The sequence below is a fragment of the Pongo abelii genome, chromosome 23, assembly GCF_028885655.2.
Source record: "Pongo abelii isolate AG06213 chromosome 23, NHGRI_mPonAbe1-v2.0_pri, whole genome shotgun sequence".
Lineage (NCBI taxonomy): Eukaryota > Metazoa > Chordata > Mammalia > Primates > Hominidae > Pongo > Pongo abelii.
In genome coordinates this window covers 34,045,298-34,057,817 of record NC_085929.1, presented here as the reverse complement: position 1 = coordinate 34,057,817, position 12,520 = coordinate 34,045,298, and positions in this window count along the sequence as shown.

The following is a 12,520-nucleotide window of genomic DNA, read 5'->3' as shown; positions in this document are numbered from 1 at the left end:
TTTGCAGCTGGGCAGTACAGAATGTTATGGAAACACAGACAGAGCCAGGTCTGACTGCAAAGCTCCAGCTCCTCCCATGATGGATCCTGCCTTGGCCCCTCACTCCCCACTCCTCGAATTCTACCCTCAGGACCTTACCTGGGGCTGGGTGGGCTGACAGGAGTTCCCAAGCCTGGCTGCTCACCAGAAGTGTCTGGGAGACCCTCAAAGAAACTCTGGAGTCCTGGGCCTGACTCTGGCAATTTGGCTTCAGGATGATGGTCTGGGGCCTAGGAATCTGTATTTTAGCAGCCACTGCCTCCCAGAGCTCAGCGGGCACGGGAGCCCAGGTGGTGGACACGTGTCCCCGGGGGGCCTCCCCCGGGGCTCCCGCTGCTGTCACCGCCACACACGTCCTTTTGCAAACACACACGGCCCATGATTGATTCTCTGCCGCTCCCCTCACAGCCCTGTGGGTCTGATTGAATGGCCGGCGTGCTGCCCAAACACCCTGCTGGAACCACTTCCCTGCCCTCTGCCCTAGAAGTCGTTTGTTTTTAGACACAGCCTTTATGTCCAGTTGAAAGGACACCAGCCTCCCCGGAGCCACCCTTCTAAGCTGGAGCCAGGCTGGGGACCGTCCCTGGGCTGGGGGTGCTGAAGGGACAGAGGGACCTGGGTGCCTAGGCTGGGTGTGGTGGCCCAGGTGCAGCCTCTCACACTCAAGAATGGACACTGAATCGCAGGAGGACACTCAGGCTTCCTGCATCTAGGTGACACTAGAATTGTTTGGGTGTTTGAAGATATTTTCACCCATCTTGACATTGAGAACAGCTTCAGGGAAGGAATCTTTCCTTCCTCCCTTCTCTTCCTTTATTTATTTATTTTTTTTTTGGGGGGGGGTCACGCTCTCTCACCTAGCGAGACTGGAGTGTGCAGTGGTGCGATCCTAGCTCATGAGCCTCCAGCTCCTGGGCTCAAGCGATCCTCCTGCCTCAGCCTCCCGAATAGCTGAGACTATAGGCGTGTGCCACCATGCCTGTCTAATTTTAAAAAAATGTTTTGTAGAGATGAGGTTTTGCCATGTGGCCCAGACTGGTCTCATATTTCTGGGCTCAAGTGATTCTCCCACCTCGGCCTCTGAAAGCACTGAGATTATAGGCACGAGCCACTGTGTCCGGCCAGAAACTGTTTCCTTTGACATTAATTTTGCACCTCCCATGAACAAGAGCCTAGCAGTCTTGGGTCTGGGCCTATATGAACAAATCCATAGGACAACCTCTGCTTGTCAGAAGACCCGGCTCTGGAATTTAACAGACCTGGGCTTGAGTCTCAGGCGCATGCCTCAGCTTCCTTATGTTTTAAATGGAATGATAAAGCTGGCTTTGGAGGGTGGTTGAGAGGGTTCCCAATACCCTGGATGAGAGAGAAATGCTTAGCACAGGTCTGGCACACAGTAGGTGCTCAGCCCCACTTCCTGTCTTTCTCCTTCTCCTCATCTCTCCTAGTCACTGTCACCTGGCCTTCTGCTACCCCCTGGACATGTTCTATAGAGAGGGGAGCACTGGGCCAAGAGTCTAGAACCCTGGGTCCCAATTCTCACTTTTCTGGACCTTGCTGTGCGATGTTGGGCAAATATCTGGCCTTCTCTGGTGTGGCCAGATCATCTCAAGAACACTTTCTCGTGCTGTGGATCCAGGTTGTGACCTCTTGGGGGAACTGGACTCAGTTTCCCCTTTCTGTGTGCTTTCTATCCTGCCTGGTTCACAGTAGGTGCTCCAGGGACAAACATGGAAATGAGATGAGTGGGTCATTAGCGATATCTGGACACCAAACTGTGCGGATCTGGTTTGGAGGCCCTGGCTGTCAGAATGGGGCTCATTCTTCTGGGAGACCTGGGCCAGGGTGGGGTGGGGGAGGGGAGAGGCTATTGCATTTCTTATTTTTTTGAACCTCTAAGGCCTTATCCTGTTCTTGCAGCCCCAGCCTCCACTCCTAGATGACGTGGGATTAGGGGGCCAGTTCTGGCTTCAGAGACCTCTATTTCTTCTTCTTCTTTTTTTTTTGAGACGGTGTCTCGCTCTGTCGCCCAGGTTGGATGGAGTGCAGTGGCGCGATCTCGGCTCACTGCAAGCTCCGCCTCCCGAGTTCACGCCATTCTCCTGCCTCAGCCTCCTGAGTAGCTGGGACTATAGGCGCCCACCACCACACCTGGCTAATTTTTTGTATTTTTAGTAGAGACTGTTAGCCAGGATGGTCTGGATCTCCTGACCTCGTGATCCGCCCTCCTCGGCCTCCCAAAGTGCTGGGATTACAGGCATGAGCCACCACGCCTGACCCCTTCTTCTTCTCTCCCCTAACCCACCCCCCTCCCTCCCCCCTCCCCTCCCCTTCCCTCTCTCCCTTTCTTCCCTCTCTCTCTCCCTCCCTCCCTTCCTCTCTCCTTTCCTCCTTTTTTCCTTCCTCCCTTCCTTCCTTCCCTCCCTCCCTCCTTCCTTCCTCCCTCCCTGCTCCCTCCCTTTCTTTCTTCTTTCCTCCCTCCCTCCCTTCCTCCCTTCGTTCCTCCTTCCCTCCCTGGTCTAGCAAGACAAAAAAAAGGGCCCTGTACACCCACTTGCTACTTCACCCACCAACCCATCCCATCAGCAATAGGTGAGCAAGGCCAGGCTGAGTGCCAGGCAATGAGGACACAGCAGAGAACAAAACAACCCTGGTTTTGCCCTTAAGGGGCTCTGAGCCTGGTGGGGTGACCGCTATCAGCAGGCAGTGTTCAGTCCAGGCTCTGGAATTTAACAGATCTAGGCTTGAGTCTCAGGTGCATGCCTCAGCTTCCTTATGTTTTAAATGGAATGATAAAGCTGGCTTTGGAGGGTTGTTGGAGGGTTCCCAACACCCTGGATGAGAGAGAAATGCTTAGCACAGATCTGGCACACAGTAGGTGCTCAGCCCCACTTCCTTTCTTTCTCCTCCCCATCTCTGCTGGTCACTGTCAGTGATCCCCAGGCAGTGGTCACTCAAGATATTGTGTGATGGGGATGCACAGGCCATAGAGGAGCCCATAGAAGGTCCTAAATCAGCCTGAGGCAGCAGCTATGTCGGCAGGCTGCCTGGAGGAGGGGATGTTTAGGAAGACACCTGCAGGAGTTAGCCAGGGGAGGAACCAAGGGATGGTAAGTGTTCCCGGCAGAGGGAACAGCATGCACAATCCTCTGGGGTGACAGCTGCACTCTCAGGAACTGAAAGAGGCTCAAAAATGGCTGGAAATGGAAAACCAATGAGTACCACCATCAACAATCATGGCGGCCTTCTCAATGTGCCCAGCTAACTCCTGCATGATCTCACTAAGCCCCTCCGGAAGTCTACTCCTGTTTTACAGACCAGGAAACAGAGGCCTGGAGATTCGGAGACTCACCTAGGCCCCGCAGTGGGTATGGGGCCCAGGGTGGAGCTGGGGTTGGATCCAGGCTGCAGAAGCTCAGCCTCCTCCCCAGGACAAACAGCCAGGCTCCAGTGGGGCAAGAGAGGCAGGGTCCTGGGGAAAACTTCCTCCCAGAGCTCCCCTGGGCCAGGCCTGGAGGCCCCGGGGAGGCCCTGCGGGTGGGGGCGGAGCGTGGGAAGGCTATAAACTGGCTTGGGGCGGTAGGGCTTTCCTGTCGCTGCCGGTGGCCCCCGCCTTTGTCCTCATGTGTCACTGAGGAATGCAGCTACAGTCCAGATAAAGGCAGCTTTGTTTGGAGACCTCGGGAGGGGGAAGGGGGAAGGGGGAAGGTGGGGAAGGGGGCAGAGAGAAGCAGGCTGGGGAAGGGGAGGGGTTACCATCACCTCCTGGCTGATCCCAACCCCCTGGCTCTGCGCAGGAAACACCTCTGCCCCCGTGGACACCCACATCCTCTGCCATCCCCTTAAGGCACTTCCTGACTTTGGGCAAGCAGCTCTCTCCTCTCTGAGCCTCAGTTTCCTCATTTGGATGATGGGGATCATCTGTCAACCTCTATGGATAGTTTGGAGGTTCCAGCCAAGTAAGTCATATGGTTGATTTGACTTGCAAGGCATATTGATGACTAAGAAAAAGACAGCCCAGAGAGGTCAGGTGACTTGCCCAAGGTCCACACAGCTTGACCTTGGAAGGAGTGATGCAGTCGGGTGTTTGCCAAGCATTGAGGGGATGGGGCAGAACGAGGCTGGGATCCCAGGGTGCGCCCTTTGACGTGGCAAGCAAGAATGACAGGTGGTCCCTTGAATGCATGCACTTGCTCATGGAAACCTCACCAGGGTGTGCGTTGAGTTTGCCCTTGGTCACTACTGTCCCCATGCCCCTGGGTGCCTGGCACAGGTAGGCAGGAATGCTCAATGATTCAAACCCACAGCCTCTGGGGCCAGGCGGCTACCACCTGGGGCTGTGTGATCTTGGGCTGCTCCTGAGCCTCTCCATGTCTCAGTTTGCCCCTCTGTAAAATGGATCTAATATGAGGACCCCCCCTCACATGCACAGGCTATGGAGGAGCCCATAGAAGGTCCCTAAATCAGCCTGAGGCAGCAGCTATCTGGGCAGACTGCCTGGAGGAGGGGAAGGGCAAGTTCAAGGAGATGATGTGCACAGAGCCTGGCATCGGTTATTCGGATTAGTGGGACAATGGCTATCTGCTTGCTGGCTGCACAAAGGATTTTCCCAAGGTCATGGTCGAGGGTGCACTGGATCAACCCAGGCTCCTCCGGGCTGTTTCTGCCCAGGAAGGAAGGGTGTGAGTCCTGCAGTGCAGGGGTGAGGCGGTCGAGTGCAGGAGGGGTAGGCATCATGTGCCACCCAGTTCCAGGCCAGGCTCTGCCCTTTTGAGAGGAGGTGTCATGTGGGTCTGGAGCTAAGGGACGTGGCCTCCTGGCCCCTCCTCACAGTGACGGATGTGGGCAGACAGATGGTCTAGGGCTGGGCACGCTTAGTCATGGCCCAGATATAACCTGGGCCCCATGGGGCGGCTCCCTCTGTCTTGCTGTCTTACAGCAGCTGCAGCCAATCCCAGTGGGTCTGAGGCCTCACTTTGCCTGCTGAGTGGGTCTCAGCTCACTCTCTTTGGATGTAAGAGGAAATGGAAGCCCAGAGAGGGGAAGTGACTCACTCAAAGCCGCACAGCAAGCAAGGGACAAAATCATCTGGTCACTCACTGACTTGGCAAATATTTCTGGACTCTGAAGAGTGGACTAAGTCCATCAGGGAAGAACATTCCTAGAGAAAGCACTGACTTGGACAAAGGTACAGAGGAGAAGTTCTGTGATGGTTAAGGGTGTGGATACCGGTCTGCTGGGATCCAAGCCCTCTCTGGCACTTGCTGTGTGACTTAGAGAAAGTGAATCAACTACTCTGTGCCTCTGTTTCCTCACCTGTAAGTTGAAGATATTCACAGTGTTTATGCCATAGGGGTCTTATGAGGATGAAATGAGTTCATTCATGCAAGATGCTTAGCATGGGTCCTGGCACACAGTGGGTGCTCAATAAACAGGAGCTGTTAGGAAGGCATGGAGAATGAAGGACATGTGGAACATGGGAACCACCAGCCAGTGGTTGGTAGGGAATGTCTAGAGCCCAGAGTGGGGTGTTATGGCCCCATGTGGAAGCTTGGGGAACCAGGGCTTGGCCCTGTAAAGAGAGTGGGTGGGGGCAGGGCAGGGTAAAGGCTGAGAGGTTCTGGCAGGAGGCAGGAATTCTAGGTGAGCAATCCTGGGGCGATGAAACTAGAGCAGAAATGGAGGCAGGGACGAGAAGAAGGTGGAAAGGAGGGGCTTGGAACCTGGCTGAATGTGGCAGGAAGAGGAGGGGTGTCATCCAGGAGAACAGTCCCGGGTTCCAGTGGAGGAGAGGAACCTACAAAGGGAGAGATGGAGCCCCTGACTGGTGGGGCGAGCCACTCTCTGAGAGTCTCTGAGGTGCCCAGCCTGGCCCAGGAGGTATCATCATGCTTAGGGTGGCAACAAAATTTGCAGGGTGCCGTGTAAAACAAAACTGCAGTCCTCCTTGTTTAAAAAGCAGGAAAAATGTACAGTAAAGGTACTAAAATAGGAAATGTTTGCCCTTCTTCCGTGCATCTCTTCTGCCCACCTGCATTCTTCACTGCCCCACTGGGCTTCACTTACAAAACAGACATAGGTGCAAAAATTAAGAATTTCAAGCTGGTGACCGGGCGTGGTGGCTCACATCTGTAAACCCAGCACTTTGGGAGGCTGAGGTGGGCAGATCACGTGAGATCAGGAGTTCAAGACCAGCCTGGCCAACATGGCAAAACCTTGTCTCTACTAAAAAATACAAAAATTAGCTGGGTGTGGTGGCGCATGCCTGTAATCGCAGCTACTTGGGAGGCTGAGGCAGGAGAATCACTTGAACCTGCGAGGCAGAAGTTGCAGTGAGCAGAGATCACGCCACTGTACTCTAGCTTGGCAACAGAGCAAGACTCTGTCACACACACACACACACACACACACACACACACACACACACAAAGAATTTCAAGACGGCAACAGCAAAACATAAACCCAGCTTGGAGCCTTTCTGAGCACTGGGCTCTGTGCAGCTGCAGAGATCTCATGGCCGTAAAGCTAGCCCTGATTCATGCCCACTCTGCAGAGGAGAAAACTGAAGCTCAGAGAAGTGAAGTATCCTGGTATTCTCACTGTAATTCCAGAGCCCCCTATATTCCACATGCCTTTCCAATGCCTGCTCATGTCTAATTTTTATTCACCGATCTCCAGAGAAGGGTTTGAAGCAATTGATGGTAAAATGCAGGAGCTGTTAACACAGGTGCAATGGAAGGCGCATCGTGACCCTGAGGGAGGACGCCGGCCTGGGAACTGTGTGACCTTGGATGGGCCGCGCAAACTCTCTGTGCCCACAGTCCCTCTGCAGAGACTGGCTCGGAACTCCTGCTTCCCCAGCCCCCAAGCCTTGCCTCCCTTCCTGACCCACATTCCCCTTGGTGTCTGAGGCTTGAAGCGGTTATAAAAAATAAAACCACAGTCCCCTGATGTGCTTGCTGGCTTCTCAGGCCTTATTTTTTTTGGCCGCTAAGGAGACTAATAAATGGCTTGCCACTTGACGTAATCATTAAGGGCTCCACTGAGCTGTGGGCAGTGTTTCCTCTCCTCCTTGGCCGGGCCTGGGGCGCCCAGCCACCGAGGGTGGCAGTGATGGATAGTGTCATCATGGGGCTTGCCCGGGGGAAGTGCTGGTGGTGGTCGGCCATGGCTCTCTCTCCTGCAGGCTCCTGGGCTATTCATTGTGGGAAGGAGGAGCTGAAGCGTGGGGGTGATGGCTGGCTTCCAGAAGGAGCACGGGCTGGACTTCCAGGCGGAGTGTGGGCCAGGGTGTATATAAAGATTAGTGTTCGGGTGCAAAGAGTCAATTGATGAGTGGCCAATAAACAGAGGGAAGGAAAGCAGGTATAATCCAAGAATACACATTAAAACATTTTCTGAAGTTAGAAAATTGGTAAAAACTTTAAAAATTGAATTAAAAAATTAAAAATTAAAAAATTTTGTGATAGATTGGTTGCAAAAATGTTCTTAATTTGCCTCCCTTCTCTGTATGTGTATCCTTTGCAATGTGACTTTGCAGTTCCTCCCATCAAGAGATAGAGTCTGTTTCCCACTCCTTGACTTAAGCCTCAGCCATGTGACATGTTTTGGCCAATAGAATGTGGCGGATGTGATGATGTGATTCTGTACCTGTTCTGAACCTCGGCTATAAGGGACTTGCAGCTTCCATTTGCTAACCTGAAATTCTGCTGCTGCCATGGAACAAGCCTGGGCTAGCTTGGGGGAGGAGGAGAGACCATGTGGAGTAGAGCCAAGCTCTGGACATTTGAGAGAGCCCTGTAATAATCAGCAAAATCAGCCAGGGATGCACAAGTAAGGCTGATTGAGATCAGAAGAACCAGCTGACTGACCTGTGGATGCATGAGCCATAATAAATGCTGACTGTTTTAAGCCATTGAGTTTTGTGATGGTTTGTTACACAGCAATAGCTGACTGATACAAATCATAATGCCCAGTATTGGTGATGATGTGGGGAAATAGGCTTTCTCACACATAAGTAGCAGAACAGTTTGCTAAAATTTTGCATATCCATTGAAGCAACAACAACAACAAAAAAATGAAAGGGTTATTATGGAGATTCCCTTTTTTTTTTTTAAGAGACAGGGTTTCATTTTGTCACTCAGGCTGGAGTGCAGTGGTGTAATCATAGCTCACTGCAGCCCCAAACTCTTGGTCTCAAGTGATCCTCCCACCTCAGCTTCCTGAGTAGCTGGTATTACAGATGTGTGCCACCAAGCCTGGCTACTTTTTCTTTAATTTTTTGTAGAGATGGGGTCTACCTATGTGGCCCAGGCTAATCTCGAACTCCTGGCCTCAAGCAATCCTCCTGCCTTGGCCTCCCAAAGTGCTGAGATTCCAGGTGTGAGCCACTGCTTGGAGATGCAATGCCTGGGCCAAATGCCTAGCATAACTCTTAACACTTAAAAAATGCCCAGCATGTCTTGGTCCCTTCTCTGTGGGCATATCACAAAGGGCAACAACATTCGGGAAAGCTTATTCATAGTTTCTGTTTTGGGGATGGATTCCTTTAGAAATCCTAAAGCATTTGTTTCTTATGGACAAAGATTTTATCAACAAGGATGTCATGACAGCATTGATTATAGCAAATAAGTAGAAACAAACAACCTGACCAATGCTGTTACAACACTCTAGTAATAACCATTGTTACTTATTTTGCTGTTTGTTTTTGCTTATTACCACTGATTTTTACTTACATTGCTTGAATCAATTAAGGTCTAGCTACAGGCTGAAATTCAGTTCAGCCATAAAATTAGGTCTTAGAAGAGGACTTATAGACATAGGGAAATACACTTTCTTACATATAACCAGCAGAAGGGCAGTTTGCTAAAACTTTGCATTTCCATTGAAGTAACAAAAAGATGGAAAGGTCTTTATAGGTTCAAGGTAATATTATCATTTTGTGGGTCAAATGTTCAGGCTGTTAAATGAGAATAAAACCAGATTACAAAATAGAATTACATTGTGATCTCCATTTACATGAAAAATTGTTGTTTTACATCTATCTCTTTCTTTCTTTAAATCTGTGCAGAAAAAATATATCTGGAAGAGAGTAATCTATTATAAGATGTTGTCTGGGTTTGTCTCTGATGTTGGGCTACAGGTCTCTTTTTGGTCTTCATCTTAGTGCATTTATTTTAAGCTTCTTCTGTGCCAGATGCATACATATGGAGTCTCTTTTTCTCCTTACAATGAATCTGTGATGTTAGTACTAGGACTGTCCCCATTTCACAGATGACGACATTAAGGGTTTGAGAAGCACCTTGCCTGACGTTCCACAGCTAGTAATGCAGGCAAATACCTACATTGCCAGATTGTCTACAACACACATTTGCTATTCTGATAAAATTAGAAAAAAAAAACCTCAAGTTAATTTTTAACAAAAGAAAGATAGAAGATCAGTAACCACCCTCAAGATGTAATGGTGTCATCCAAGACGGGGCCCTGGGCAGACAGGAGCTCCTGGATAGATTTGAGGATTTTAACGGGCCTGATTTTATGGGACGATGACCATCATAGGAGGCTGCGTGAATAGTGGTGCAGAGTGGGAACCGAGGAGAGTGACTGTCACGGTCCACATGGGGCCAGTAGTACATCACACTCAGAGAGACCTTGACCCCTGGGGGCACTGACTACAGACCCTCAGCTCCACAAGGGCCAGGACCTGTCTGCTGTGTGCTTGGCTGGATCCCCAGAACCCTGCAAAGCTCCAAAAGTAGGAGCTCAAGGAACATGAGTTAAGTGAGTGAATGAATGAATGAAATCAGAAGCCAGTGGCCAAGATGAGGAGGGATCTGGAGAAATGAGAAATAGTACCGGCTGGGCGTGGTGGCTCACATCTGTAATCCCAGCACTTTGGGAGGCCGAGGTGGGTGGATCACTTGAGGTCAGGAGCTTGAGACCACCCTGGCCAACATGGTGAAACTCCGTCTCTACTAAAAATACAAAAATTAGCTGGGCATGGTGGCGCGTGCCTGTAATCCCAGCTACCCGGGAGGCTGAGGCAGAAGAATTGCTTGAACTCAGGAGGCGAAGGTTGCAGTGAGCCAAGATGGTGTCACTGCCCTCCAGCCTGGGCGACAGAATGAGACTCCATCTCAAAAAAAAAAAAAAAAAATTAAATTAAAAATAAATAAATAAATAAATGAGCAACAGTATGGGAACAGCTGCTGGTGTCTCCCCACCAGCCCGCTGCACTCTCTTAAATTCCCCCACTCGTGTTTCCTTCTTTGTTTGCAAAAAAACAAGAGCCCCTCTTGCCCTCTTCTGCTGAAGTTCCCCTTTGCATTTTCCAGACCTGGAGGAACCCTGAGAAATGATATCGCCTTACATTCTCAGTTGAGATTTAGCATTTTTTTTCAAACAATCTTTTCACTCTGATGAACAAAGAATTTGTCACTAGGGAAAACGGGAAGAGTGATAAAAATATGATGGAGCAGAACCCTGCCCCTGCCCCACCTTTCACCTTTCCACCAGCAGAACAATCAGGGTTGACATTTGGCAGCTCTAGCTGCTTTAGGTGTTGGGGGCCACCTACAATTTGAATCAAACAGGAGATTCCTCTGCTTTGCACTTCACAAAGGTCTGGCCTGTCATGTGGAGAGGAGGTGCGATCTATTCAGGGTCTCCCAGTGAACCAGGGGCGGACCTGGGGCCGGGACGTATGCTGCCTTCCTTGTGCACTTATTGGACAATCATGGGTGGGTGCTGTCTGTAGATGAAGACAGAATTGAGACAGAGAAGAGCATAGTGGTAATCCCAGCACTTTGGAAGGCTGAGGTGGGAGGATCGATTTGAGGCTAGGAGTTTGAGACCAGCCTGGGCAACATGGTGAGATCTTACCTCTACAAACAAAATAAATAAATAAAAAATAGCCAGGAGCGGTGGCACAAGCCTGTAGTCTCAGCTACTCAGGAGGTTGAGGAGAGAGGATTGCTTGAGCCCAGGAGGTCAAGGCTGCAGTGAGCTATAATCTCGCCACTGCACTCCAGCTTGTGCAGCAGAGCAAGACCCCATCTCTAAAAAGAAAAAGAAAAAAGAGCAAAGCAGGCTCCAAAGCAGGTGGGGTGAGATGTTTCTCTGAGAGGTGACCTCTGAGCTGGGGCCTGAGGGATGAGGAGCGGTGGGAAGGCTGGAGGAAATGGCCAGGGCGAAGACCTGGAGACTCGCTTGGTGTGAGCAAGGCAAAGAGTGAGAGGAGACGGGGTCAGATTGCTGGGCAGGGCCAGGACACACAGGGTCCTGAAGGCCATGGTAAAAGGTTAGCAGAGGGTTTTAAGCAAGGGGGAGACGTGACTGGATTCATGTCATAAAAGGCCACTGGCTGCCGTGGGGCTGAGGCTGGAGTTCTGCCGAGGTTCTGCAAGTCCAGCCCCTGGCACATGGTTCTGATGGGACCCAGCCCTCCCTCCAGCCCTTTGGCATCTCTCCCAGGGAGCACGCAGTAGGTGGGTCCATTGGCTGGGCCACAGGCCAAGGCCTCCTTGCATCAGGGAGATAGTGGATGGGGGTCAGGGAGCGCCTGCCGTCACTGCAGGGAGATGGGAACAGCAAATCCCTTCCCTGGCCTGGCTGGGTCCTGCCTGCCCTGCACGGTCCCAGTGACATCCCACTCCCATTCCAGGGCATCTGCCAAAGCGAAGCTGGCCGTGTTCTGCTTTGCTCAGCCTCCCTGTGATCTCAGTGGCATGCCATGTGAGGGGCCCAATGACCACAACTCACTGGGCATCCAGGTCAGGCCAGAGCCTGAACCAAGCACCTCTTATCAGCTCTGGCATATCACATCGGCCCCCCAGGCTCAGACTCAACCAACGCTCAGGGACACAAAGTCACCTGCTGAGGGTCACACAGCCCATCATGGGTGCAGTGTAGGACACATATCTGCAGGTCCCTCCTGCTCCACCCTAGGCTCTACCTCTCAGCCCTTGGGGGATGCCCAACACTGGGTGAGAGGAAGAAAGGTGGGGAAGGGTGTTCCAGCCAGTGGGAACAGCATATACCAAGTCCTGGGTGGACAGTGTATATATTTTTTTGTAACTGCTTTATTGAGATACAATTTACATACCATACAATTCACCCATTTGAAGTGTACAATTCAATGGTTTTTTTTTTTTTTTTTGAGACAGAGTCTCACTCTGTCACCCAGGCTGGAGTGCAGTGGCGTGATCTCGGCTCACTGCAGCCTCCGCCCCCCAGGTCCAAGTGATTCTCCTGTCTCAGTCTCCCGAGTAGCTGGGATTACAGGTGTGTGCCACCACGCCCAGCTAATTTTTTGTATTTTTAGTAGAGACGGGGTTTCACCATGTTGGTCAGGCTGGTCTCGAACTCCTGACCTCAGGTGATCCACCGGCCTTGGCCTCTCAAAGTGTTGGGATTACAGGCGTGAGCCACCATGCCCGGCCTTAATGGTTTTTAGTATAGTCAAGAGTTGTGTAACCATCAC